This window comes from Amblyomma americanum, chromosome 6, assembly GCF_052857255.1.
Source record: "Amblyomma americanum isolate KBUSLIRL-KWMA chromosome 6, ASM5285725v1, whole genome shotgun sequence".
Lineage (NCBI taxonomy): Eukaryota > Metazoa > Arthropoda > Arachnida > Ixodida > Ixodidae > Amblyomma > Amblyomma americanum.
Window position 1 is genome coordinate 99,319,496 of NC_135502.1, and position 22,536 is coordinate 99,342,031.

A 22,536-nucleotide genomic window follows, 5' to 3' on the forward strand; every position below is an offset into this window, starting at 1 on the left:
GCATGAAAAAGTCGCCGGGAAGGGCTCGCCAACTTTCGCGCATGATTGTGGGTTCTCTGCTCCGTGTATGTGTATTATTCGGCTCAGATTTTCATAACAGTTGATATGGGTATTATTTGGCTCAGGTGTTCATGGCAACACAATGCAGTGATTGAGCAAGTTCATGTCGTCTCCTCGGAAGGTGTTTCAGAGCCCCTTAAGAGCGTTTGCACTTACTCATCACATTTCTCGATTTCTTGGGGTCTGCTACCACCTCTCGTCGGCGTGAAATGTTCCAAGTCCGAGGAATTCAAGATGGCGGCCCTCATAGTAAATCGATGTAGCAACCCAACTGGTAATTGATTGGTGACGCCACTTATTCTCCGCAACGGTGCGGAAGACACTACTAGGCATGAATCACCCCGTGATATTCGCTTACGACCGCTAAATAATTTCTAATCGATTTTTTCTTTAATGCTGTTTCAGTTTCGGTTTCAATAACCGAACGACTGCTGTGACGTCAAAGAGTGCTTTTGTGTCACGTGAGGTATAGAAAAACGTCTATATAATCGCTGCTCCATCGTTTTAATTCGCCACAGTGCTGAAACCAGGCTTCCTCAAGAGCCGGAATGAAAATGAATGTGGAAGCAGCGATTATATTGAGGAGGAGGAGGAACAACTTTATTTACGTCATGGCCTAATGGCATCATGACCTAATGGCGCCGTGACGGGGGCCCAGGCGGCAACTCAGCGGAGGATCTGAGGCCTTTGTCGCTCAAGAGCCGCCGAGACCTGCTGGACGGCCCAGGTTTGCACGTCACGGTCAGAGCATTCCGTCGCAGCCGCGAGTCGCGGCGGAATCGTTTTGCTTTTAGAAGCCTCGTCGGGGAATTTTGTGCAGTCCCATAGGATGTTTGATTATATTGAAGTTTTTTTCATGTCTCGCGTGACCTGTAAGCACACGTTAACGTCACAGTGCTCACTAGGCTGTTAAAATCGAGACCGGAACAGCGCGAGAAAGAAATGCGGTAATAAATTATTTAGTGGTCTCAGGAGAATACCAGGTGGTAATCCATGCATAATAATGCCTTACGCGTCATTACAAAAAATAAAACACGGACCCAAAAATTAGGTGTCTATAGTCCTTTTACAAGTCCGACAACACGCACTTGCAACTTCGGCAGAGTCGAGCGGACATGTCGATGTCAAGGGCACACGTTGGAGTTGGAGCGCTTCTGTTGCCAGTTTCACTGAGCCATTTACACATGATATACTGGCCTCTGACTTGGCCTTATTGGGCAGTTCGTGCAAAATTTTGAAAGCAAGCTTCTCTGGTGAGCATAATACCACAGCTGCTGCGTCTTTCCCGGTAGGTCGCAAAACATAAGTGTATAACTTGACTGTGCTCTTGTTTGATTGTTCCAATAATTTCCGGCCCGCCATGTACGGCGACAGAATGTGGTTAATCTTTTTTCAATGTATTTTGCAGCTCTCCTATTTTCTTTAAGAAATTATTTATACAATTGTAACAAAATAATCGAGATATTGCTTTGCAAGCAAGCTTTTCCACAAGACAAGCACGGTGGCAAGTTCTACGGAGAAGCGTCCATGCGGATAACGAGACGAAAGACGAGGCGCCGGCCCAAGTTGCTCTGCCTTCGAGCATCCCTCCTGCCTTTTGGACTAGCTCATTACTGGCGTCGCAGTGCGACGTAATATTCTTACCCTATGTACTGCGTTAGGAAATAACGGCCTATAAGGCTTAAAATCCTGTCTATGGGAGGTACACCTTTATTGCTTTTGAAAGCTGTGCACGTGAACTAGATGTACGCAAGCAGAAGCGTTTTGAGAAGGTCGACCTGGTATATACTCGACCGTTTTGTATCTGGCATGATTATAAACAAGCTATACTGCTTCTCAAAACGCTCACTTTGTGAGTATAAGCTGCTATCACAAGCTCTCACGGTGCTAGCTCGCGGCGCAGTGTCAACCGCGCGCCACTGAGGAGATAGATGAAAGAAGGCATTGGTCAGCGAAAGACGTAAACCCAATCGCCCAAGTAACCATAGTCGAGCTTATGGTTCCGGACTGGCTGCGGTGCTTTCTTCGCGAATAAAAAAAGGGCACCTCTTAATCCGTTGATGCTTCCTAGACGGAACTATGGTTCCTGGCGGTTGGCCCCTGCCGAAGAACTACACTGGAGACATGTGGCTGTGCTGTGTGGCCTCGCTGGTGGCACGCAGTGCGAACTGCGTCTGGGCACTGCACATCACGCAAAAGCTTAGAAAGACTCTGCTTAAATATGTGCATAAAAGCATCGTGCTTCGAACAGGCGCCCTCCTTTCATGCAGATATACTTATCTTTGTACTTCCTATTGAAGTTGGTTTGGGTGCTTGCGTTATTAGAGGCTAACCGGTGCCTCAACATTACATGCAAGCCCTCTGTTGCAAAAACAAAACTTGAAACGGAAGTAAGCGTGTGCATGAACGTCGCGAAAATAATGTCACCTGAAACAGCACAAAGCGCTGTGCCCTTTTATGCCTTCTCAATAAATTCCTTGCGGGGTGCGGAAGAGGTAATAAAGTGGGAGACACTTTCGTGCTCGCGGCGTAGATTGCAACCTTCCGGAATTCTTACAAGGAGCGCACTGTCCGTTTTCATCACTTCCTGTGGAGCTGGTTGCGTGCCGAATGAAATGTTTTGGCACCCTTGCTTTTCAACGATTTTTTTCAGGAAAACCGGTGCAGTCGAGCTGGGTTTTTCATGCCCGTGAAGATTTTCAAGCGCAACGCAACGCAGTATCAAGTGCAGTAGTGTATTTGCCCGTGTGCGCAAACAACGCTAGCTGTTGTACGTTTTAGAAATCCTAGTTCCTTGCAGAGAATAATCTGCACGGATTGTATACCCCGTTACGTGACGTGCAGTGCAGGGATTCAGCAGAGATTTGGGTTGTTTACGACTGCAACCAAACCTCGCGACACGCCCATTTCCCAAAGGCTTGGGGAGCAGCAGCAAGCTGCGAGAACCCGCATTTGTCACGCAGTCTGGGCGAAAGTTATACGGTCTCGTATCCCGGAGCGGGCCCGTAAACCGGCTTTAATAATATCATTATAATAATTTTCTCCTCCAGCATAGCCCGTAATTTATCACCCTGTCAGCACCCAAGTCCTGAGAAATTGTCGGACAGGGCGGCGGAAGGGCATAAATCAACCACTGACCGAACGTGCACGAGTGCCACCATATGTGAGAAGAGCGCGTCGTTTACTAAGAAATCGGAGAAAAAAATAAGGGAAGCAGAGGGGCACGGACGTCGGGTTAGAGCAAATCCTGTCATAAATCAGGCTCCCTCCATATGGCCTTTTCGCTGCTGAAAATCGCGGTTCCGATGCCGAAACAACCTCCTTTCCGGCATAGCACGTCTGACGGCTCCTGTAGGCTTTATTCTCCTCAATGCACCAAGCGCAAAAGCGAGGAGGCGTTCCTCTCTCGAGGAGAGTGCAGAGCAAAGCCGGAACGCGGCATCCAATGAGAGCAGCGGCATCGCTTGCGATGTGCGCGCCGCCTGTGGAAAAGAACGCGAAGTGCAGCGTCGCCGGCAGCGAGAGACGGGCGACCGGGAACCGGAGTGCGGAGGCCGGAGCGCTCGCGTTGGAACGGCGCTGGAGTGCTGCTGCCGGTTGTCGCATTTGTGGTTTGTGTGCGTGTCGGTGCGATGCCCCCGGCGTCTTGCCAGCGTTAGAACCGACAGTCGGGCTCAAACTCGGAGGATGCAAACAAGTGGCTGAGCGAACGGTTGGCAGCGCGCCCGACGACCGCCGGAGACGCGGCGTCCGTCCGCGAGCTTCAAAATGGTCGCTGGCGACCGGACGGCGTCGTTGTTTGGAGCGACGGAGCGTGCTCTGGATTTCGTCTGATCTTCGCGCCCGTCGCCTCCACTTGGAGAATTTTGTGAGAGCCTCGCTCTGTACGGCTCCCTGCGCCTCTCTCCGGAGGGCGAGTGTGTGCGTGGCGCGGGTGTCTGGACGCGCACCGCCTCGGATTACGGGCGCGCGAAGAATTCCTCTTCACTTGACGTTTCCACTCGTCGGCAGCTTTAACGCATCGACTGTAACCGGCGTGCCACTTACCTCCACCTCCGACGCCCGACGTCTCGCTGGTAAGTGTGGTACACCTTTTGGCGCACGTGTTGTATCCTCAGATCGTTATTTTGGTGCATTCAAAGCTCGCTCGGAGCACCTCCGCTCTTAATTACAGTGACTGTTTGCCGTAGTCTCGGAGTCTGCCAGTTTGAGATGTAGATCGGCCTGCGACAAAAGTATTTGCTGGCGATCGTAGTCCTCCGTGTGCGTAGCTTGGCTGCGTTCAGTATTTATGCAGCGAACCGTGTTTTGTGCATTGCACAGAGATCCAGTTCTCAAGAGTTTGTAGGTACCTACGTCTACACTGGGTGGGCGACTGCTCCAGACGTTAGCAACCGTATCACGATCTGTAATTCGCGGGTAATTTTATCGTAATAGCGCCCGGGCTGGCGCAAGCGCTGCCGGTTCGCGCGCTTCGCATCTGGCATGCGAACAGACGCGAGGCAGGTGCACGGGCGCTTGTGCACGTGAACCGCGTCCGCGCCTTTTGACCTCTTTTACATTACCGTTTTCCTTTTCTTTTTGTGCGCAACGGAACCCATCTCCTAAGTGGTGTTTATGAAGTTTGCCCTGCACAATGCTTACAGCATGACGCTTAATCTCGCCTTTATAAACAAATTAAATGGTTTTTGACGAAAGGAAATGGCGCAGTGTGTGTGTGTCACATTTCGGTGGACACCTGAACCGCGCCGTAAGGGAAGGGATAAAGTAGGGAGCGAAGAAAGAGTTGCCGTAGTGGAGATCACCGGAATAATTTCGACCACCTTGGGATCTTTAACGTGCACTGACATCGCACAGCGCGCGGCCGCCTTTTGCGTTTCGAGGGAACGCGGCCGGGTTTGAACTCGGGAACTCTGGCTCAGTAGCCGAGCGCCCTAACCACTGACCACCGCGGCGCGTTCGCCTTTACACCGCTATTCCTCGATTTCGTATGCTACGGTTGAAAAGCGATATAAAGTGTTCCTCACTGGCGCTCACTTTGTGTATCCACTGTTTGTCAAGTGCTTGCGCGAGATTTGTTTGCACAATGCTTGGCTGTATGCCTGGTCCCGCAAGATCTTTCTGAACGATACGAAAATACTTGGCTGATCTAAAAAAATGAATTTTAGGCTTTAACGTCCCGAAGCGATACATCAGCTTTCAGGGGCGGCGTAGTGGAGGCCTCTGAATTAATTTAGCACACTCGGGGTTGCTAACGTGACTGGTTGATTGGTTATTAGGAAATGAAAGGTGCGGTAACTTTCTCACTTCTAGGTGGACACCTCAACCACGCCATAAGAGAAGTAAGGAGGGTGGGAGTGAAAGAGGAAAGACAAAGAGGTGCCGCAGTGGAGGGCACTGGCATAAATTCGACCACCTGGGAGTATTTAGCGTGCACTGACATCGCACAGCACACGGGTGCCTTTTGTGTTTCGCCTCCAAACGCACAGCCGCCGCGGTGGCTCAGTGCTTAAGCGCTCGGCTCCTGACCGGAAAGACGCGGGTTCGATCTCGGCCGTGGCGGTCGAATTTCGATGGAGGCGAAATTCTTGAGGCCTGTATACTGCGCGATGTCAGTGCACGCTAATCAATCAATAGTTGTCAATCAGTCAGTCCGTGCATATTTCGCTTGTGGTAGGGCTGGCACAGTGTCACTGACGCCATTCGCTTCGTAATGTGCAACTGACTCAGCCGGGATGGGCAGGGGACTTTGCGAACAGAAGGATGTGTTAACAAAGCAAGAGTGCCTAGTAAGGGCTCAACGCGAAGACACGCCAAACTGGGCGGGCCCTATAAGCAAGCTTATACTTTGTGTATGATGTGGTTGCCTACAGCCTTGGTCTAGGAATGCTGACAGACTGGATGGAGTAGGGGCCGTCGATTGCGCCTTGTTAGACGCTTGCGATCCCCATTTGCAACGCAGCCAGATCAGCGCTGCAGTCGAAGTGAAATTCTGTGTCTCGGCTTCAGGACCACTCGTGCGTGTGGGCGGCGCTTATCGCTTTTCAGTGCGCCGTCTTCCGATTCCCATTGTTCCGGAGTCATTGTCTTTCTCCAACCCGTTCAGAGGAGCCTCTGGTCGATGGCGATGCCTGTTCGCTTTTCCTCAAGAGGGAGTTTGTCGCGATTGTGTCAGTTATGAAATCGTGCTGGTGTGGCGTTCGCGGTAGGAAGCACCGTTTCCGTGGTGCTTTTCCGGTGCAAGAAATTCCCTAGCGTGAAGCAGGGAGAGGGAAGCGATGGTGTACTGATGGCTACTCCCAATTCTTGTTCTGGAGAACACTCCATGCAAACGTTTTAATACGATGAAACGGTGTGCAGAACATTAAGCGAAAGTGTCAGAAGTCTGTTGTGCACTATGCAAACAATCTTGCCTGCTGTACGCACGGAAGAATAGTAGCCCGTAGCTTAGGATCGCCAAGGATGGGACTTGCATAAAGTCTGGCTCACTACGTTGACCCAACAGGCTGGTATTTAGAAGAGTGCAGTCGCGAGCATCAACTGCAGATAGTGCTATGGCTCCCATTCACATCGTCTTTCAAAGCTTAACCGAAATTCTGGGACAAAGGTATGATTTCAGCTGCTGTGGAGGTGCTGAACGCTCTGTATTAGCAGGAAGGGCCTTAAATATTGTGTTAACAACCTTTCTGAGCCCATTCGTTACAATGAGTGCCAACTGTTAGCTTTCGTTAGTGCGCCTTTAGCCTTTTTTTAGTGCGTGCTTGCTTATGTGCTTCCTTGCGTTCTTTCCTGCGTGCGCTCGTGTTTGCCCAGTGTTTAACCGCGTGGTGTGTCTTCATGTAAGGGCGGTTTATAGTTAGCGGCGGCCCCGTCATTTCCTTTTCCTCGTCTCTTCTTTGAGTTGGTAGGCTTTTTGAGTCGGTTGGCAATAATTTATGCGGCCTCTCGCTTTATTCAGATATTTTGCCGACCTTTGCTTCTTACCTTTCTTCTGTTGATTTTCGCACTAGGCCTGAACTATAGCGAGGCTGTGTCCATAGCGGACCCGTCATATTCGGAGTGAAAGCAGAATTGGGGTTCGTGGTGTACGGCGACTCTGCGATACTACATGGTAAAAGCCATGCTACGTACGCTGCTTGCTGAGTGTTACCCCAAGGCCACGCAATCCTGCGAACATGCAGCGGAAGGTGAGACACTTTATCTATCGCGGGATAAAAAAAGGTGGGGGGGGGGGGGGTGCAAAGGGAGAGTAGGAGGCAAGGCGGTTGAATGAATCCGGAAGAGATTCCTTCGTGGGCTTTTGTCTCGACCTTCCCCGCGTGTAGTACCATGGTGCCCGCACGCGCTTGTTCAAGTTCCGCCCTTATCACGTAAAGGTGAAGAGAAAGACTGCGCCATCACATGAGACCGCTGAATGACGCGAGGAACACAGGACAGCGCAGAAAGCGTTTCAGTCTGCATTGACAGGATTTCAGAAATGCAGTTTTCGGTTGCCAGCCGCTTCTCTTTCCCGCCAGCTCTACTAACCTTATCCTTAGTCTGTGCCTAGATTAGCGCTGACGATCCGCCGCAATGGTGACCCGCGTCTCGCGGAAGCAGGGCCGTACCTGCTGTCCCGCAGCATGCACGTTGCGGAAACTGATGACACGTGGAAAGCACTGTGCCAATTGAGGGGCGTTATGCTGAAGCGCTCTATACGCGCCGTGCCGGCCGTGTTTCGATGGAGGCAAAGCGCTAAGGATGCCCTTGTGCTGACCGACGTCAGTGCGAGTCAAAGAATCCCAGATGGTCGAAATCGGAACCCTCCAACTCGGCATTTTAAAACTTTCGAAAGCGCTGCTACAGGGGACACCAAGAGAAAGAAAACCAAGGACAAGCGCTTGTCCTTCGTTTTCTTTCTCTTGGTGTTCCCTGTAGCAGCGCTTTCGAAAGTTTTAAAATGATGTACCAACTCGCTCAACTGTCCGTGTTAGTCCAATTAGGCATATCTTTCTTCTTTCACTCCCGCCTTCCTCCCTTTCCTTACGGCCTGGTTGAGATGTGCACCATGACGTGAGACAGTTACTGCGCCATTTCCTTCCCTCAGAAGCGATTTTCATTTCACAGCATGGTTGAGGTGTCCGCTACCTGCCGGCAAAGAGCCAGCGCTTCATTTGCGCGACTGGCTTGTTCGAAATCTTTCGCGTCCCTGTTTTTGGCAGTACACTCCTCGCCGAGAAATATTTCGTCATCGTCGTCAGCTGAGTTGAGTCGAGGATGAAGGCTTTTTCTAGTCGTAACCAGGCGCAAGATTTACCAGAGGGCTTGCTCTGCGCTATCCCCCAAACGAGTCTCCCTCTCTCAAGGAAGAAACGGAGTTCTCGTCATTGCACGGTTCGACTGTGCGCGTTTTCCAGGACACGCACCACTGCACGTTCGTCGAAATGCGTCGTGGCCAAACTGTGGCCGTCACCTCTTTCGACCCACCGCGCCATCCAGATTGTCAGGGCGCGGAGTTGGCGCGTGGGTCTTCTGACATCGACCGAGGGCGAAGTGGTTCTACCTGTCCGCGCGCATGGCTTGCAGGCGGCGTCGGCAGCGGTGGTTACGTACCGGCCTCCGCCGCAGCCGGTCGAAAACTGGCGCAGACGCGGCCACCAGAGAACTGGGTTAACCGACGCGCTTTACTGTATGCGCTATGCGCGTATGCGCGCGGCCCGTAGTTCGGCTGGCCTCGCCAGTTTGTTGCAAAGGGCAGAGCCGCCGCCATACAAGACCGATGGGCTGTATGAGCGCTGTGGTCGGCGTTGCTGCTGCTCGCTGGCAGTGGCAACCGTTCCTAATCGGCCTATGGCTCTCTCTCCGTACCCTGGCTGGCCCACCGGCGACCGCTCCTGCTGCGCCTTTCCTCTCGGTTCGTTGGTTGACGGGCGCTGGAAAGGTGCGACTGGCCTCCCCTCTCCCCCTGTGCGGCGTCGTTACGTGGCTTGATCGATGGCGCCTCGGGCTTCCCTGTCCACCGCCGCCTCGATCGGCGGGGGGATCGACGTCTGCCCCATTGTACTCCTAGGTCGGCGCTCGTCCTGTGGCCGCACCTCCTCCGTCCTGACCTCGCTCGCAGTGGCTGCCCGTGTTCTGTGCTTCGTATTGCAAATTAAAAAACTAAATTCAGAGCTGCCCGGCAGTAGCGTTCGATCCTAAACCGCGCCTATACGCTGCATCGAAGCGGTGCGAGGTATTGCTCTACAATTTCTCTTACTCCGGCTTGGTTCGATAATCCGGCTCCCGAGGGCTGCTGGTTTGCCCAGTGCGGAAAAAAGGCGCTCACGTTTTTCGGGTTGCGGATGCTGGTACAGCCTCCATCTCTCGTTTGTGTCTGCGTGGATGTGTGTGCGCCACTGCAGTTTATTTGCTGTCGATGTCTCGCAGAGGCGACTCCCTTCTCTTGCTCCGAGCTGTTTCATCAAAACGTTTGGGTGTTGCAGCGCCGAAACTTGCGCGTTATTTGTTTCGTTTTGTGCTTTTTCTTCTTTTTTTTTTACTACTACTCGCGGCCCATTTTCTCGCCCCTAAGCGTGCTGGAGCGCGTTTTCTTTTCATTTTCGTTTATTTAGCGGGATCGAAGGAGATGCTGACATCCGTAGTTGAAATCGGCTACCACTTCCCGCGTAATACGATGATTAAAATTGGTAGATTGAACTTCAGGTATACCACATATCCGATATCAATAAATCGCACTGTATCGAGTTCCGCACAAACCAACTACCTGCTCATAATCCTGCACAAGATGCGCCCACTGTCGACGTGTAGAGACGTACAAATCATGCGCAGTTCAGCCGTGCTCAGGGTCAGTGGATTATTCACAACGACTTGCTCATGCTCGCTCCCTCGGTGGGGCGGTGTCGACGGGCCAGAAGAAGACGTCGGCCGTTACGCGTCTCAATCTGCACGTCTGGGTGTGTGCCTGACGGCTGGACAGAGCGCGAAGACGCCCGTGCGCACACAATGGACCATTTTCGTGCCGCGGCCACTGGTCAGCGGGCATCTGGGTCGCACGCTGACGGCAGACGACCGCGTGTACAAAGTGCGAGGGGATGAGCGCCGAGCATGCTACCTTGCTTCGCCTCCCAGTGTTCGAACAAGCATCGTTCCCGCAGAAACATCGTGGGGATCTTTAACGTGCACTGACATCGTAAGGCGCCCGAGGGCTGTGCGATGTCAGTACACGTTAAAGGTGGCCGAAATTATTCCGGAGCCCTCCACTACGGCACCTCTTTCTTCTTTCACTCCCTCCTTTATCACTTCCCTTACAGCGCGGTTCAGGTGTCCAACGATATACGATGCAGATACCGCGCCACTTCCTTTCCCCCAAAACCAATTATTATTATTATTATTGCTTCTTGGATGCCGGTGCGCGGACCGTGTGTGCGCCTTTGCGTAGCCTGGTACACCGAGCACGGCTTTAGGGCTTGGCCTCTCGGTCATGCGCGATGCAGGGCTAATCAATTAATTTTATATGTCATGGCTACGCCTCTTCTCTTCGCCAGTCTGAGACAAGCTGTGGTGCAGGGCCCCGGGTTCATTTCGAACTCAGGGCGGCCGAACGCACTCCGAAATGTTAATGCCCGAACACTTTTTCGTTAGGCCTCGGCCAGGTAATCATGGCAGTGTCCTGACTGCAGTATGTAGTCTTGAATGATGGCGGCGGGAAAACCCTACTTTTTTACCGATGCGTAGAGGAAGAAATCACGTATGCTTAATCGAACATATTGGTACCAGCGAATAGACGGGATCGCCAGAAGAAGGAGTACACGGGACAGCGCTGTCCCGTGTACTCCTTCTTCTAGTGACCCATGTCTGTTTGCTGGTAACAGTTTGTTCGATTCACGCCACCTGGCCCGCATGGTCATCTTGTTAAAGTTCACCTGTGCTTACTTCTAATAGATTGTGGTAGATCTGCACATTTATCTTCTGTAACTTCTTGCAGGTTCCTTAATTGGGCTCTGAACAATAAACCGTGATACGTGGGCACCTATCGCACTGTGCTACGGAAAGAAGAGTTCACTAGGAAAATGTACGCGAGGGAAGGATACGGCACTGTGTTTGGCATCCCCATTCAATAATTTCGGTTTCTATTCCACCGCAGCGGCAAGGCCGGCCCGTGGGCGTCGTGCATGTAGAGTCGCTGAGCACGCAAAAGCGCGCCTAGTATTGTGAGACAGGTTTATAACGAAGCATGTGCATCGTTAATTTGGTGATAGTGGGAAGTATGAAGCTCAGTAATGATATCTTAGTCCCGCTAGCCGCGCGGAATCCTCCGAAACAGAAACTGATTTCGCTGCAACGAGCATTTGCTACGTTCGGCAACACATCGAGGGACATCATTCTTTTTTTGTTTTGTTGATTGAAGCGAATAATAGAAAGAGCATGACTGCCCTGCGGGAACGCTTCGCGTTGGATAAAATTCATTCATCACTAACGCTCGCCTCCGTTCTCATACCGTCTTCGCGTAGTTATGTATTGAGGCAACGGGCCAACTGAATGTAGCCGCATCACTGTTTCGAAGTATTGAGAGTTTCGAGAAATCGAGCGACGTGTCCGCGGGTGAGTGTTGTTACGGGCGGTTGTTATTCGGTGGCCGAAATTGGAATTCTAAGAACTTGTTCTGCAACGTGTTGAATGAAATATTTCGGCAGTTTCAGCTAGCATAGCGACTTGCGTTGCTCGAATGGAAAAGAAAAAAAAAATGGCAGACTATTACGATAGTCGACAATGCGAAAGTTGAGCGCAGCGCTTCACATATTTTGGTTTAATTTTTTGCTGCGATTTTCTACTGTACGTATGCAGGTACACAGGTTATGCTAGGAAGGGTATTTTGCTCATGTAATTGCCACCCTTCGGGCTTGCAGGTGGCCTGTTACGTTGGTATAGCCACCCTCCGGTATCTTCCCCTGGCAGGTGGTTATCCATTCCTCCGCTCTGGCTGTTGATAATAATAATTGGTTTTGAGGGAAAGGAAATGGCACAGTATCTGTCTCATATATCGGCGGACACCTGAACCGCGCCGTAAAGGAAGGGAAAAAAAACATTCTTTAAACTGCACACATCCACGCTGTCTGTGAAAGCATGGCTTCATGCTTCAGCATGGCTTCATGCTGTTCTTGCGCCACGGTCGGTGAACTGCCGCCTGTGCGGTACACCACAGACAATTGACCATTGCTTTATTCTGTGCATTGATGCTGCGTTCTTCTGGGATATATTACAACGAACAGTTAAGAACGACAATAGCGTTTCTCTGTGCCACTGCCTGCGAAGGTTGTCAGGTGGCGTGTTACGCCGACACCGCCCACGCATACCACGCAGAATCGAGGACCGGGCGCGTGAAAGCTGCGCTCTATAATAAAGCCTCTCTCCACCGAGATCTGATCGTACACGCGCAGTTCACTACACTCTATTATACTATATATACTACGAGGTCCCGTTAGCGGGCGATACCGCTCGCAGCGCACACGCGAGCGAGTGAGAGGCTACGCGCAGCACTGCCAGACGAGGCACGGCGGATCACGTAAATCATCCGCAGCCGTGGCGCATCGAGATCGGAGAAGGCATAGCCGCCAGGGCCGTTGCCGATCGGGGCTATGCAGCTACAGCGGCGCGCCTCTCTTTCCCCCCGTGGTCTCGTGCGTGCCCGGAGAGCGTTGTTGCAGTACCAGCACAAAGGGGTGGCCCGAACCCGGCTCGGAGAAATAAAGCAGCGTGCGCTATAAGAGGAAGAAAGGCCCCCGCGCATAAGGCCGCCGAGGTGCGGTCTCCTTCTTGGACAAGGAAGAGGAGGATGTTTGTGTGTGTGCATGCACGGTGCGGGCTTCGCCGTGGAAGGTGCACAAAGGGGAAGAGAAGAGATGCATCCGAGGCGGAAAACAAGCGCGGAACCGCGCGTGCAGCTGCCTCCACTTCCCTCCTCCTCCTCCACATCCTTGTCTCTCCGAAGAAGAGCCCTGCGTGGCGGCGAGACCAGGCAACACCCTCTAAATAGACCAGGCGCCGTCGTGCGCGCGCTGTGTGTGCCGTTGTTGTACGGGATCTCTACGGGGTCGAACCGCGCCGTGGCCCGCTTACGGTGTGTTTATGGACGAGCTTTCCTCTCCCCCCTCCCCCCGGACAAATGCGTCCCCCCCCCCCCCCCCTATTCCTTCCAGGCGTTCCACCTTCCTTTCCTCGTTCGCTGGTGCCTCTTTGTTTTCGTGGCAAACACGCAGCGTGCGTGGCGTATCGGGGGCCGATGCACCGTCCCGTGCCTCTTCTGGGCACGAATTGGCGGAGGTCGGATTGAGACCTCCCGCGCGACCGTCGCTTTCGCTCCTTTCGGGTGTTCTGATTGACGCCCATAAGCTTCGATTGTCTGCTTTCCTCTTGCCTTTTCACTTTCATTTTGTTTATCTTTACGGCGGCGCAGAACTCGGAGCTTGGACACTTGGGGCCGAAACGTGTGCCACGGCATGATGGTATGCCAGCATACCCGTACTAGTTGGGCCCGTGGCTTGAAGCATGCTGCTCCGGTTCATCTCGGAAGAGCTAGGGCCTTGAATCGAGGCAGCGAGGCCTGAAGAAATTAATGCGAGGTTAGATAGGAAACGGATCTTGAGATGCATATCGAGGCTTAGCTGTATGGAGGGCCTGTGGCTTGGGTAGTCGAAACGCGCTGCTCGCGAAGGGAAAAATTACAGTAGCCAGGGAGGGAGGCATATAAATTAAAAAAAAACAAGGAAGAAACGATGGGAGCAGATAGTTTCGGGGGGCTGCGCGTGCTTAAAGAACAGCACGGCAACGTGCGTCTTCCTTTAATACGCCACGGACATCCCCGTGCCCCTTTGTGCCCTTGTCGAGCTGCGCGGCCCAGACAGTGCCTCTCCCGACTTTCTTGAAAAGTACACTCAAGCGGCGAAGGCCCTCGCACTGCGTGGCGTCCGCAATCCTCATTGTGCGGCCGGTCGCAGAATCGGCCGTCGTGTCACGCGCCGCCAGGGGGCCGCACGGATCACTCAGAAAGAGGGGACAGCCGCTCTTTTCACGAGCCCAGCGTGGAACCTTGCGGTGTGCGCCCGCTGCCCTGTGCCTGTCTATGCGTCGGCGAGGAGGAGGTGTACACAGTGCGCCACACCGTCGTGGAGTCGACGACCCGTTGTGGCCAGTTGTGCGCGGCTCAACGCCGTCGCGTTGACCTTTCCTCCCGTTTCCGCGAGGAGACGCGCGCTGTGTTGTTTGTCTTTTCATGTCTTGCGAGCGCGCTGCGGTCGCGACTCGCGTCACGACTGGTCCTCCTTCCGTCACGCAGCGCCGCGCGCTCCTCTTGGGCTCGCCAAATGCGTCTCCGCCGCCGCAAAAGGAGTTTCGTGCCTTCGCGAGGAGAAGCCATGTGGGCCGTTCCGACTGAAACGAACGAAGAAATGAAAAAAAAAAATAAGTGATGGAGGAAACCAAAGTAGCCGCTTGCCGGCGGCCAAAGTAAGCAACCCTATGCTCATCGCTTCTCTTTATTTTTGCTTCCTTTCTTCCTGCCTCCGCGCTTTGTGCTGTTCAGCCCGCGTCCACCCCTCCCTCCTCTTCCATTCTTGCGGTCCAGCTGAGCTTGTGTGTTTTTCCTCTCCTCTGCCGCCGACGGAAGGTTCCTCCGCCCTTCGCTCCGCTGTTTTGTTTGCTCGCTTTAGGACCACCTTTACCTGGTTTTGCTCTTCTGGGACCTCTTTCCCTCTCTTTCTCTCTCTCGTTCCGGGCAGCTCCGCTAGCCTCCGCTTGCTCCTCTCCCAGGAGAGCGTGTGCATATGATGTACGCAGGGCATGCCTTCGCGCCCCCGTCGATGGACGGGCAAAGGAAGCGGCCTCTCCGACTTTTGATTGATGGCCAGCAACGGCGGTACCGGGGCATGTTTCCTTTTCTTTCTTCAGCTATCGTTTTCGTTCGCTCTCGGACTGCCCCGAGCAGCGACTTTCCAGTTTGGCCTCCGTGGAACGCTAGGGGTCGCAACCTTCGGGGGCGGAGCAGCTCGAATCCGCGGAGAAACGGAGGAGAATGGGAGACCAGCCGTATGTATATAAGCGGTCGGAGAGTAGGCGAGAGTGCACTGACGACCACCCGTCGTCTTTCCGAGCGTAGCACGGCCGCCGGTGCGGAAGCTGGTCGCTGTGCGATACACCGCGCTCGTTTTCACGGCAACTTATTCACGCTGTCCGTTTGCGATTGGCTTCTCCTCTTTTTTCCCCCGTTCTGTCTATCTGTCTGATTGGTATGTTCGGTCCTCCTCGTCCCTTTGCTGGAGCGCAGTCTCCGGTGTACTGGACGTAAAGGTGGTCCCATTCCAGAGTTTCCATGCATACCTGTGGTGATATTGTCCGGCCTTTTCGTTTTTTTTTCCGCCGTTCTTTCTTTGAAATTGTGAAACAAGTTTAGGTGCTGTTTGTACTGCTGAGTGTTGCGAGTGAAAGTTGTTCCTCTTTTTCCGCTGACGTTTGTTTTTGTCATTTTAGCATCGACTGTTCTCTGACCGAAGCAGAAAAAAAAATGGGTACAGTTGAAGGGATTCTACGAGCCTGAGGACGTACGTATGCACCAAGTTCCCGCCCTTAATTTTATTTTTGAGGCGTCCAGCAGTTTTGATTAGAGTATTTTTTTTTAATTGGTTTTGGGGCGAAAGGAAATGGCGCAGCATCTGTCACACATATCGGCTGGCACCTGAACCGCACCGTAAAGGAAAGGGTAAAGGAGGGAGTGAAAGAAAAAAGGGAGAAAGAGGTGTCGTAGTGGAGGGCTCCGGCATAATTTCGACCATCCGGGGATCTTTAACGTGCACTGACGTCGCACAGCACACGGGAGGGAGGGTGCCGATTGCAGAGTGCTGATTTTCTTCCTTGACGCCTTCTGGAAGAACTGAAGATGGGCAGGTTATTCGGCTTCAAGGTACCCTGTCTAAGTCAATCGCAGTAAACCTTATAGCGCTGCGGATACATGCTACCGTACACGTAAACGGGACCAGCCGTGCGTTTCTGCGCATGCGTAGCAGCAATAAGGGAGCGTCCCCCCCACTTAGATACTGTTCGTGCGCAGCCGGTGGCGGGCTGGCCATGTACACATTACGCTAGTACGTCATTAAAACTCTGCATTGTATATTTATTGACCCCGCCGCGGTGGCTCAGTGGATAGGGCGCTCGACTGCTGATCCGGAGTTCCCGGGTTCGAACCCGACCGCGGCGGCTGCGTTTTTATGGAGGAAAAACGCTAAGGCGCCCGTGTGCTGTGCGATGTCAGTGCACGTTTTTTTCCCCAGGTGGTCGAAATTATTCAGGAGCCCTCCACTACGGCACCTCTTCCTCCCCTTCTTTCACTCCCTTCTTTATCCCTTCCCTTAAGCCGCGGTTCAGGTGTCCAATGATATATGACAGGTACTGCGCCATTTCCTTTCCCAAAAAGAACAATTATTATTATTATTATATTGTGACGAAGAAGACGAACTGTGCAGTGGCGCGAGCGCTCCTGCCCGCGCGAGCGCTCCTGCCCGCGCCACTGCACAGTTCGTCTTCTTCGTCACAATATTTATTGAAGTCACAAGCGCTTCATCTTCTGTCATCGTATTTTAAAAATGGCTTTTTTTTGTAAATATCTGTAAGCCGAGGCGACAATTTAAGAAGGGGCGGAAAAGTCGCCAGGCGGTAACGGTTCGCGGAAAGAGCGCCATTGGTTTACGCAGTGGTCGCTGCGCGGCCGTTTGTGTAGCGGGCGTTCGACTCCTATATACTCTCGGCTGTCTGCATGCGCGCAAATAATAAACGAGGCGGCTCGGTCGATCGCTGGCATATCCTGCCCTTCCTGCAGCTGGCAAAGAGAAATCCCTTCCGTGGCATCATTATCCTTCTTCCTCGACCGTCGGCGCCTCTCTGCTTGCTCTCGACTGATGGCCGCGGAGGAGAGCCGGCCGTTCGAGCTTTCGCCGTTGACCCGTGCGCATGCGTTTACAGGTTCGCCCGGTTATTCTTCGTGCCGAGGCTGCATGCGGGGCTCCCGCGGAGCTTGGGAGAGTCTACATCGTGCGTGTTTAGCTGTTTGTTGGCCGTAAGCGAGCAGGCGCCTGCCGCGTGGCGACGGGCATTATTCATCTTCGGTCCTGGCGAAGAAAAATAATTCTCCTTTCTTTGTTTTTTTATTGACACGGACATAAAAGGAGATGTTGGTGCCTCGTTATGGCGCCGGCTACTCTTTTGCGCGTAATGGGAGAAGAACACTCGAACTGGCGACGTAACGCTCAATCAAGCACTGCAGCTACAATACACAAGACAATACGTTGGACACGCCAGAAATGCTAACACGAACTATAAACTATAACTACACTGACTACAACTATATAAACTTATTATAATAGAATGCCATAAAATTCTCCTTTTTCTTTTTTTCTTCCTTTTACGCCGTCCCCACTCCACTTTTTCATCCCTTTCATGTCTTCGCCACGGTTCAGGTCCCATTTCTAGAGTGAGGCAGTTACCGCGCCTTTCCTTCCTAAATACATTTTCCTCTCTCCTCTCCGCGCTCGTAGAAAGAACAAAAATATATAAACTGGTGAAACGCGGGTAAGGATTTCATAAGGCTTGTTGTCTGTAGGGGTTTAACGTCCCAATGCGACTCGGGCTATGAGGGACGCCGTAGTCGAGGGCTACGGAAATTTCCATTACCTGAGGTTCTTTAACGTGCACTGACATCGCACAGCACACGGGCCTCTAGAATTTCGCCTCCGTCGAAATTCGACTGCAGCGGCCGGGATCGAATGATTTCATAAGGAGCTGTCCTTTCACGTTCTGGCTAGCGATTGCTACAAGTGCGCGGTGTTCGGCGCGTAGCTGTTATTTTTTATGGTTTAGTTATTTATTAACAACAGCTAAAGAAATCTCGGTTAACTGATGTTACGCCTTTCTTGTTACCATGGCAACGCCCAGTTCGTCGCGCGGAGGTGACCCCGTCCACTGTGGCCCCAGCAATACGGTCACGCCGGACGGCTGTCAGCTCGCGCGTGTACGTGCTCAGAGCTTGGCAGGGGTGAGCTGAGTGAATTGCCCGCAGCCTACTGGTGGATAACGAGGTGCATCGGTCAGATAAGCGACGCTCACAACCCTCGCTGAAAAGTAAACCAAGCTCAACGGAGGAAATGGGATATGCCATAATTGTATATGTGCTCTCCTGTCGAGCTTTGCAGTCCATTTCCTTTTCATGTGTACATGTTTTCTCTCCCTGTCTTTCTGTTTTGCTTTGATCTAGTGTCATTTGTTGCGTACTGCAATGTACAGGTTTGGTCAAAAGTTTCCAGGCCACATGGTCTGTTTTTTCGGCAGTGTAGCGGAGCATTTATGACAACCCCGAAGCTCGAAATCTCTGGATGACGAGGAGAAGCCTCATCCTCACTTCTTAGGACCCTGGTAGTCGCATAGGCACCGTGAGGGACCCAGTAATACCGCTCGAAAGCAGACCCTGTGGCCTGGGAACTTTCGGCCAGTCCTGTACCAACTCTGATGAGTCCTCCACTGCGACGTCGCTCATGTGCAGCTTCGAGACATTAAATCCAACATATAGTATGCTGTACGCTACCGTAACGTACTGTACCGCACCGAAGCACACCGTACAGCGCCGTACCATATCACACGCCACACTGCACAATGCGATGTCATACCATACCATACCATGCCACATCGTGCCACAGTCGGGAAGCGGATGGCAAGCAGTGTTATCTTCGAGTTTCCGCCAAAACGAGAGAGCCCATTTTTTAGATCTTTCTTGTACACTACAGAAAAGTGCGTTACTCAGCTTCTCTGGCTAGACCGTATACACGGAGCCATGCTATCGATCGATCACTGCTGTTTTTCCGTCAAGTAGTTTTCGCGTTAGGCTTGTTGCGACCCCCCCCCCCCCCCCCCCCCCAGTCCTCCTCCCCTATCTGTTTCACGGCCGAAGGGGAAGGCCTGTTTCCTGAGGCTGCGGCGAAGACCTCCCCCGCCATTTTCCCGTCGCGGAAGGATGCGCTCTTCCGGTGGGCGGCTGTTTTTTTCCGCGGATTACCGCAGACGCGGCTCTCGTCAAAGCCGAGCCGGGGGTCGTCAAGCTGTCGCTGGGACGCGCCGCCGTCTCCGGCTCGTTTGTCTCCGTCGCGAGGAGAGTGCAGCGCCTGGTCTGGTAACGTTGGGCGAGAGGGGCGACGCCAGGCGTCGGGCGTTCAAGAGCCCCTCGTGGCGGCGGCCGTGCCCAGAGTGGGCTTTTCCTTGTCTGTTTTCCTGAGGGAGAAAAAAAAATGAAAGGAGGATACGACAGGGCCTCGCTGCAGAACCTTTTCGAAACGACTGCTTTGTTGTGGCGGCCTCCTTTAATGTTTTGTGGCGGATAAGGAGAAAAAGCTCCGTGAATTGAGGCAAAAAGAAAGAGAAAAAAATGAGGGGGTGGAGGTCGTACCTTTATTTGAAGAGGAGGCAGGTGCTTGCTGAGGCACCTTGCATTGGCAGGAGAAAGGCAAAGGAAAAGTAGGATTGATGATTGCTCCCCCCCCCCACCCTTTCCATTTTTCTGTTTTCTTTTTTTGTTTCAGTGGTGCCTTTCCTCAACACATGACTGGCATATCGCACCGGTCGTGGTATCGCGTTGGCCTCTTCCTGCGTCTTGTCTGCGCGCTGCTGTTCTCAACGTGGTCCCGAGTCGAGCCATCTCCTCCAGGAAGAAGCCACAGCTGTGGTCTCCTTCCCCCCCCCCCCCCCCCCCCTCCCCTGCACCCGTGGTTTCCTCTGGAGACGCGGGCTTTGGTAAACGTGAATAGCTTCTTTGTTTCAACTCGTGAAGTTTCCCTGTCGGTGTGCTTGGGCATGGGCGACACGTGCAGACTTGCTTTTGTCGTGCCGAAGTTTGAGCAGCCTTTGTCGCGGGGTCGTCATCGTCACCATCTTCCCTGCGTGCACTAGTTGCGCCTTAGTTACATGTGCTGTTCGGTCATGCTCGCTTGCACGTTAGAGGTCGCTTCTTTCTTTTTTTTTTGTTTTCAGCCATAGTTAATGAATGTTTACTCCTCAACTTTCTCACTCGGGTACCTAGACTGCTTCTCCTATTTCTCTCTCGCCTTCCTCTCGGAGCGATAACAGCTGCGGCCAAGATGTACCCCGGTGATCTAAGGGCGGTTGTGGGTAGCAGTAGAAGCATGCGTCGTCGTAAAATGTACTTGTCCTCAGCGTTCCTTAGAGGGATGAAAGTAAATGAACCTCCCATGGCTAATGCCCGCTTTTCTGAACTCGACTCCGGCCGACGTTTTTCGTCACACCGTGCATGCATGCTGAAACTAAGGACCTCCGCGTTGCGATGGCTTTTGCTGCGTCCCCTGCGAAGCCGTTGTCCCGTTCCTCTTGGTTCGCTTAAATGCGCTGCAGTCGTAAACCCGCGAAAGGGTTGCTATACTACCCTGCCGCACATTTCTTCCTGCCCCATGCAACCAGTGTCGAACAGGCGCCTAGGACAGCTGGACTGAGGAAACCGGCCAACGGTGACCGTCGTCGTCATATATCTGTAGGTAGCCGCTGCGAGAGGCGAGCGAACAAAGCGCTCAGAACCTGTCAGCAGCAGCAGCAGCGCTCGACGAACGGCGGCTGCATTTAATCCTCCGCGGCGCTTCTTCTCTTTCGATTCCAATCGAGCATCTAGCCCTTGTGTCGAGTGCGCGCTTTCTGTGGACGCACCGTCGCACGATTTATACATGCATGCGCATACGTGAGCTGCTTCGGTGCGTGGCTGAAGCGGTCCTTTGTTCGCTCGACTCGCGCTGGTCTGCTGCCCCTGCGGCGGCAGGTTGACGCATGGCTGACTCCCGGTGCTGTGGCGACCGCGTGTACCGCCGGGGGGTCCGTGCGCGCTTGTGTCCACTTTCCCCTCTCGCGCTGACGGAAAGCGCTGCAGGCTTCGAGGAGGGGCCGATGTAGTGGCCAGAATAGCCCTGTGTGTGTGCGGTTACATCGGCGCCACTTGGCTTTGTTCTCTGGGCTTCTGTAGGACCCGCTGAGCGGCCGGACTGGAAGACAAGGCATGCGTAGGTGTATACAAAGGCTTTTTGGCTGTTTGCTACGCACGTCTTATGGCTTTAATTCTACGGACCTCGTCTGGGTGGTTACCCAGCCCCATACAAAGACAACTGCTCTTATTGCCGACGCGTTCTTAGTTTTCCACTTCGTTTTGAAGCGTTGGTCAGAGGACTGAGGCTTTCCCCTCGCTCTCTGTATTTGCTGTGGACTGAAGTCCGCGAACTGAATCACGGGTCCGTAGGCGTACCTCCGATTGTCGACGCGCTGCGCTAACTTTTGCGTCTCGGGAAATGACGGCGAAGCCCGTTTACGTCGGCTATTTAGGAAGTCGCCGACTCGACGAGCTGGTATTAGCGGAAAGCCCCGTCCGAAGCTTCTCCGTGGCTGCTGCGCGGTGTCTTCGCAGTGCGAACGTTGCGATCGCCCTTGCGGTGGTTTTTATTGTATCGATTTACGCGCTTGAAACTGCTTGGAACATGTGCAACACGTGCTCACACCGCTGCTCCAGCAGCGAACGTGTCACTCACCTCGTCGCGCCCTTTGATTGGCCCGATGCGTGGTGACTATATATAGCTACCATATTGCAGTGCATGCCTCCGGGCTTTGGACGAACCGCCTCGTAGTATCTCTCAGGCCATCGCCATTTCTTTCCCTTTTAGTATAGGTGACACATTGTTGACGGGTAGCGTGAAATGGCTGGTTCGCAGCTACGTAGTTATCGGCAGACAGCTGGCATTTTCGCGCCGAGCAACGCTCTGAGCCCCTCTGTATGTATCCCGGCTCGCGCCGCTCACTCGATCCCCCCCTTCCGCGTATCTTCCCGGTCTCACTGGTTTCCGGCTTCGCACGCGCCGCAGGACTGACAGAATGGGTCAGCATCATCTTGTATACTGCTTGCGTCGTCAAGGCTTGTAAGCACCTTGTGTAAGCCTTCTTTCTTTCGCGCGCTTTTTTATTTATTTTTCAGAGGCTCTGGTTTTGAAGGCTCCCGGGGTGGGGCGTGAACTTGGCGAGCAACGGGGTCGCGCGAGCGACCTGCAGGCGCCCGAACGCGGCACCCGCGAACGTGGTGTTTGGCGAGGCGTGTCTCGGCGCCGTCACCCCTGCAAGTGCGAGCGGCAGTGGCACCCGGCTCGTGTATACGATGCCGACAAGCGAGCGGTCGCGTGTACTGCGGAGGATGCTTTAATGCCCGTCGCTACGTTCGTATCAGAAGTCTTGTGTGAAATTAGGCGCACAGTTCGCGACATGGCGCATCTTGTAAACAGAAGAAGAGAAGAGAAGAGAAGAAAGGGAATTTTAATGAAAGAAAGGCGGAGAGGTCGGCCGGTGGTAACAGGGCCCTGGCCTGCTACTCCACACAGGGGAAAGGGAAGAGGAGGAAAAGGAAAGTGTGAATGAAGGCTGATGATG

General features: G+C 53.1%; 1 protein-coding gene across 2 annotated transcripts in view; it reads left to right on the forward strand.

The window, feature by feature from the left end:
* The first annotated feature begins 3,580 nt into the window (after positions 1–3,580).
* The window catches only part of Vang (Strabismus domain-containing protein Vang), a 111,807-nt gene continuing 92,851 nt past the window's right edge, over positions 3,581–22,536 (forward strand). The window contains exon 1 of one of the 2 annotated variants that reach the window (XM_077627683.1): positions 3,581–4,136. The gene's annotated coding sequence lies outside the window, so the exon portion shown is untranslated. The remainder of the gene's footprint in view (positions 4,137–22,536) is intronic. The other variant, XM_077627685.1, reaches the window with a different exon arrangement.